Here is a 6,421-nt window from a genome sequence, read left to right as displayed (position 1 = left end):
TTTTGGTTCGGAATTGTCTTGGTTTTAGTTCATAGTAGTTACTAGAATTCTTGGACATGATACAAAACTTGTATCATAGTCCGATGTGGTCAGTCCTAATATATTGAAAATCTCATATTAAAAAGATTATTATACAGAAGTACCAAAATCCATGCAAGTTGTTAAAAATCCTAAGTGTCTTGTCCTTAGGTGGTAGGCACATTTATCCCCACCATGAAGACCTGCATGCTTAGATTTTGCTGTGCTCAGCAGTCTAGGAGAATGAAATCTTTCTATTCCTTAGCCTAATGATGGTGGAGATGGTGATTGGATGATAGCTGATCCCCTAGATGGTGGGGTCGAGAGTATCCCAAACACCAGAGCCTCTCAGCACCTGCGCAGCTGGGCTGAACTAGCGTGCTGTGCACTAGGCACCCATATCAAGGCGCATGCCTTAATACAGCCAGCTGATAACTGGGCTTCCTAGTCGTTTCCAAGTTCTGTCTTTCTATGAGGCTCCTGGGGTAAGGACCAGAACCTTGTTCTTAGAAGCCTTATGGAATAGGGAGATTATATTTCCACAAAGAATAAGTAGGTAATAAAACATGACACACTTCAGCAGAGAATGACTTTCCCATTCAGCCACCATGACATTTGCCATCAAAGTACAATCTTATTTAAGTGAAATCAGAGTTACTTTTATTGGCAAAATAAAAGTGGAATGTGTGACATTTATAGTTCCTTTTTCAATTTGGTATGTATTGCACACTGCAGTGCTGTGCGTTATGCGGTAGATTTTAACGCCGTCTGACCAAACCAATCTCAAAGCTGAATGTAAAGGTAACCCCAGAGTCTTGATTCTACATGAATTGCTAAATAAAGATTCTCTTTTATGGTGTCACCTGATAAATCTGTTCAATTATGAACCAGGCAATTATTTTTAAATAAAACAAAACTTTAAAACATTCTCCAAAACAGCTACAAATGGATATTCTTTAGATTTGAGATCCTCTTCATTAAGTAATTGATTAATTTGTAGGGTCTCTCTATGCAACTCAGATTCATAGTTATCCTCCTGTCTCAGCCTCTCCAGCACTGGAATTACAGGTGTGCACCACCACGCCCAGTGTCAGTGGGCAGCACGATGCACCCAGGGTTCCCAGGCCAGCACAGCATGAGGAACCGGGGATGGAACCCAGATCCTTGCACTTGCCAGGCAGGTGTTTAGACTGCCAACCTATCTCCCAGGCCCTGTGGTCCTCTCTTATATAGAAAAAACTTAAGTTTAAAAATAATTTCAACCTTTATGAAGTTGGTTTTAAGTTAGGTATATGCATGGAGGGGGTAAATTGTGGATGTAGAGCCTACAAAATTAAATAAGACTCAGCCTAAATGTAAAGTGAACGGTGATCATTTAGGCAGAAAAATTATGTTGACACACCTAGAGATTTTATCATCACATAAGAATATTTGCAGTCAAGGCCCAAGAATGAAAAAAAAAACAGGAAGTTCATGAAGATTGTGCTTAAACACTTGAAATGGGAAGGGGAAGGAGGCTACAACCTGCCTTCTGTTAAAGCTAAAAAGAATGTGGAAGCTATAGAGAATCAAGCAACATCTGACTGATATGCAGGAGCAGAACACATATATTTAAAATAAAGCAAATAAAGTCCCACGAACAAAGCTTTTTGCAGCATCATTTGCTGTGCTCTGAATTTCAACATACATGGTGCTTCATCACCTTGGATAAGACTAAAATAAAGAATGACTGCTAAATCCTGAAAGGAAAATCATGAATGGCTTTCCAAACAGTTTTCTGTTTTGCTGTTGTTTTCCATTTGAACCTTTCCTTGTATGTGAATCTAATGAAGAATGCACAACAAGTATTGGAAAACATGTTAGATGCATTGATCTCAGTTACAATCAAAGGGTTCTTTCATTACTTCTTCTATGTTTAATACATGAAAAATAACCCAGAAGGTGAGAAAAAAAAATATAAACCCGGAAGGGAAAAGGCCATTGAGTATTTAATGAGAGTATTGATTCCAACTCACATTCATTTTGCTGTTTCTCCTTGTTTGAGTTACAATTACCAGTACTCCAACCTCAGTATTCGATAATCTGTAAACTCTTCTCTCAGTGGAGAGACAAATGTCACTGGAGCAGAAAAGTGCAATGCGAGGGCAAATCCCTTAAACTCCTTATTTGCCCTTAAGTAAAAAAGAAGGACTCTGGCTACATTATCTACCAGGACCCTTCCAGCTGTAAACTTGCGTGTTTATGACTTGGTGACTCTATTAACTTTTCTGTCAGTCCTTCATTTTAACAAATGTTTCCTAAGGTAATAGAGTGATATTGGCTCTTTGTCATCTTTCTCTTTTAGTGTGTGTGTGTGTGTGTGTGTGTGTGTGTGTGTGTGTGATATTGCCATTCAGTTTAGCAGACAGGTCATTTAATCCAAGCTACACATTCAGACATTCAAAAACACATATTACGGAGCATGCTGCCAGGCTAATTAGTCCAACGCAAAGGAACTGAGCTCTTTTCTCCTGCTTCAGCCCAGATATCACATCCCTAAATGCTGCTACCTCCTCGCAAGGTGAACATGATTGACAGGAATATTATTAAGAGACTTTTCCAGCTTGTACATAGATTACACTAAAGATTCTTTCCACTCAACATGGTGAACCTGCAGGAAGTACAGCCCCAAGGCAGGAGTGTTTTCTGCCTGCAAAATGTTTCCTTTTGTATATTCAGAAATTCACTATTCAGGCTTTACTTTCCAGAGGTCATCCTGGAAGGCAGTTCAGCCATGTGTGTAATATTTTAATCAAAGAATGAATTTGGCTCTGCTTGGCAGAAAAGTGAAAGGAAAAAAGATTATCTTGTTCTTTCACTCTCATTTCTCAAGCCATATCTTGTCATATAGAGTCAGAAGAATATCAATTATAATCAGAAAATCCCTTGACTTGCCAAATACTCTTTTCCCACAGTCATTATGTAGGAACCCAATTCTCTTATCACAAGATGTGATTCCCCACCCCCAGCCCCCTGGAGGGATTGGTTTGACACAGTACAAATCTATAAAACTGGGCTTCAGAAATCATGGATTTAATCTTTGTTCAGGTACAAGCTAACACTGAGACTTAAGCAGGCATTCTGTCCATTCTTGATTCTTGATTTTTCTTCAATTTGGAAAGAGACATAAAATACATCACCACCTTTTCCCCTTATCTTAAAGAAAAACAAGACTTTGGAAATGTGTGTAGGAAGTCACTTAATTCTTTGCTTCTCAGCTTGGGAGGTGTATTTGCAAGCTGGTTGAAGAAATTCCTTTCCAAATTTCAGTGTTTTTCATTTGCCAGAGATAGTGATTATGACTACTTATGAGTTGATTCATTCTCTGATTGGCCTTCTTACTCCCTGAAGACAACATGATGCTCTGGAAGAGAAAAAAAGGGGAGAATGCAACTCTAATGAGGAGGTGAGAGCCCCCAAATAAGTGAGAGAACAGCAGAGGGCTCAAAGTGCATGTTAATTTGATTTCTGTATTTATAATATATGCCTTCACAAAAAGTAAAACTGCATAAAATTGTCGGAACTGGCTGGAGTGATGACAAAGTGTGAATATTACAGAAGGCATGTTCTATAAATGTTTTTAAAAAGTATTATGATAAAACATTAATGAGGCACAAAAATATTTGCAATACATTGAGCAAAAATGTAAATTTGAAAGCCCCACATTTCTTAGATATGTGTATGTTGGCATGATGAGAAAAGGTCTAGTGGAAATATAAAATTTTAAAAGATCTTTAGGTCATGATAGTATATTTGTGTGTGTGTGTGTGTGTGTGTGTGTGTGTGTGTGTGTGTGTGTATTTGCCCTCTTTTCCTAAGGTTTTTGCCCAATGAGCATATATCTTTTGGTTAATAAGAAAGGAAGCTGGGCTACGGATGAAATTCTGTGACAGAGAGCTTGCCTAGCATGCCAAGGACATGAAAAAAGTAAAGAAAGTCACAAAGAACTTGTTTCTTAACTTTTACTTTTTATTATTTTTTTCATTTATTTTTTTCTTTCGGTACCATGGATTGAACTCAGGACCTCACACTTGCCAGGCAAGCACTTATTGCACTGAGCTATCTCCCTGGCCCTACTTTTATTTTTGAAAGGCAGTTGAAAATAGTATTGAAAATAGTATAACAGAAAAATTATAAATAATACAGAATTTCACTAAACAAAATAATATGAATTTCACAGTATTTGTTGTATTGCATAGTGTTGTCTTCAAGTTAGCTTTTCATGATACCAGATATATGCATGCAAAATTGGAAGAAGAAAGAAATTTACAAGAAATTAAGAAGAGAAAAAGGTAGAGTATTGAAAAAAGGAGACAAAACAGCTTAAGCACCAACTGCTCCTTTCCATAGACCATAAGAAATCCACATTACAGTTGTACAGACCATCCTGAGCTTACTTCAGCTGCTCATAAACTAAAATTGGAACAATACAGAGAAGATTAGCATGGCCCCTGCACAAAGGATTTTTAAAGTTGTCTTTCCTGTAATATTTTAGCTTGTATATTTTAGAAAGTTTCTAGTGGCTGTTCGACAGGACACATACTTGTATTTACTTATTTTTTTTTTTTTTTACCACTAAGGTGTTTCTTTACCCCCTAGTCTTTTATTTTAATGCAAATTAAAATAATTATCAACCAAAAATATATGCAGGAAGTGACAACCCTGGTTGTGAGCCAAGCTGATTGAGGATCCCAGGCACTGTCCTGCCAGAATTAAAATTGTAACAATAGTGATGGAAGAGCTCCTGAATCAAGCCAAGCAGGCCAAAGCACAGATTGATGTCGTCATTGTAAGGGGAAAAGAATAGAGCTTTCTTGATGATCCACTAGATGATGCCAATTAATACTGGGCTCATTTCTTTTTTAGAAAATGCTATCCATTGGTGTACATTCACAGATCTTTATCTTAATTTTCAAAATGAATTCCAATAAATTGTCGCTGTCATCCATGAGTATTTATTTAATGCATACTCATGCTGTCATCCTTTTTAGTCATTCTACTTATTTTTGAATATCTAACGTGAGCCCATAATGCTCTTTCTATAATTAAAGACCAATTGAAGAGTTTTACTTCTTTCATTTTTTGACTTACTTTAGTGTCCTAGATCTTTGCTCCAGCATCCCATTCTCATCCTGCCCACTTTGAGTATCCTCTTTCCTCTGTGAGCTTCTGTTGTGTTCCTTGATCCAGGTGTCCAGAATCTGTGACCCCTCCGCTTAACAAATCTGTCATCCCAGGCAGAGTAGTGTATTGTCTTCAGACATCCTCTGTTCTGAATTCCTGTCATACTTGTGATCACTGCTTGCTCCTTAGTGCACAATTGTTCCTTGTTTCAGACATTTTCAGCTGAACATCTTGATTCTGCATCTGGATTGAAAGATACTTGCAAAATTCACCATCCTCTCCGCCTCCACAAGAGTGGAAGGGTACTCCTGTGTGAAGAGAGAATCCTGTGTATTGTGTAGTATACTAGGTGCTTTGTCTATTGTATCGTGGAAGCCTGGCAATTGCTCTTCTGTTAGTATTCGGGAATTGTCTTCATATTTCATGAGAAGGGACTGAAATTCAGGACTGGTTGTGAACTCCCTTGAAGCTGCACATCTGGTTGCAATTTGCCCTGTTTGTCTCTAGACTTCTAGATGTTTTCTGTCATGCCATGACATTTTACAGCTTTTTGGTGCTTTAATTCCCTACTTTTCAAAACTCTTGCTTTGTTGACTTAATTAATGCAAAATTTAATAGTATTAAATATAGCCAACTCCTGATTATTTGCTTTAAAGTGGCCTTCCCTACTCAGCCAAGTTTTCTTTCATCTTTTGGCATATTTCCCATGATATTTTTCCCTGCAGCAAAACGACATTAAATTTCACAACACTCAATATATTAAACTACTTTTCTATCTCAGGAGCTATAATAAGCTTTATCTATTCTGTATGAAAGCATTTCTTACCATTTCTCTATTTTCATTTGAGATTCCTGTTCAGCCCTAAGTTAAAATATTTACCTGATTATGTAGATACAAGATTCTGAAGCAAACTGCAGTGGAGGAAGCAATGATTCAATATTTAATTTCCTGTGGTGCCTCTAGGACACAGAGTGACCTAATGCCAGCAGGTGAGAGAGAAGCAGAATATGAAGAGAATGCTGCATAGAAAAAGGCTCTTCTTCAACTGCATTAGCTTGGGGGGGGAGTCTTACACCCTCCCTAAACACACCTACTGGTTCTCTCTCCTCCTCTATCCTGCTATGCTTCTGCTTCTTCGTGCAATAAACGAGATTTTATTTTTTTATTTATACAACCTAAAGAAGCTAAAAAGAATAACGTAGAATATAAGGAGCAAATATTATGAAGGAAACTGACTGC

General features: G+C 37.6%; 1 protein-coding gene and 1 non-coding gene across 4 annotated transcripts in view; both read left to right on the top strand.

Moving 5' to 3' along the window:
* The window catches only part of Jakmip2 (janus kinase and microtubule interacting protein 2), a 198,351-nt gene that overhangs the window by 19,799 nt on the left and 172,131 nt on the right, over positions 1-6,421 (top strand). The window lies entirely within an intron of this gene.
* Positions 4,447-4,551, top strand: LOC111816802. Its single transcript, XR_002821135.1, has one exon. It is a non-coding gene; the product is annotated as a U6 spliceosomal RNA (small nuclear RNA).

This window comes from Octodon degus, unplaced genomic scaffold, assembly GCF_000260255.1.
Source record: "Octodon degus isolate 3935 unplaced genomic scaffold, OctDeg1.0 scaffold00040, whole genome shotgun sequence".
In the NCBI taxonomy this organism is placed as follows: Eukaryota; Metazoa; Chordata; class Mammalia; order Rodentia; family Octodontidae; genus Octodon; species Octodon degus.
This window is presented reverse-complemented; position numbering and strand designations above follow the sequence as displayed.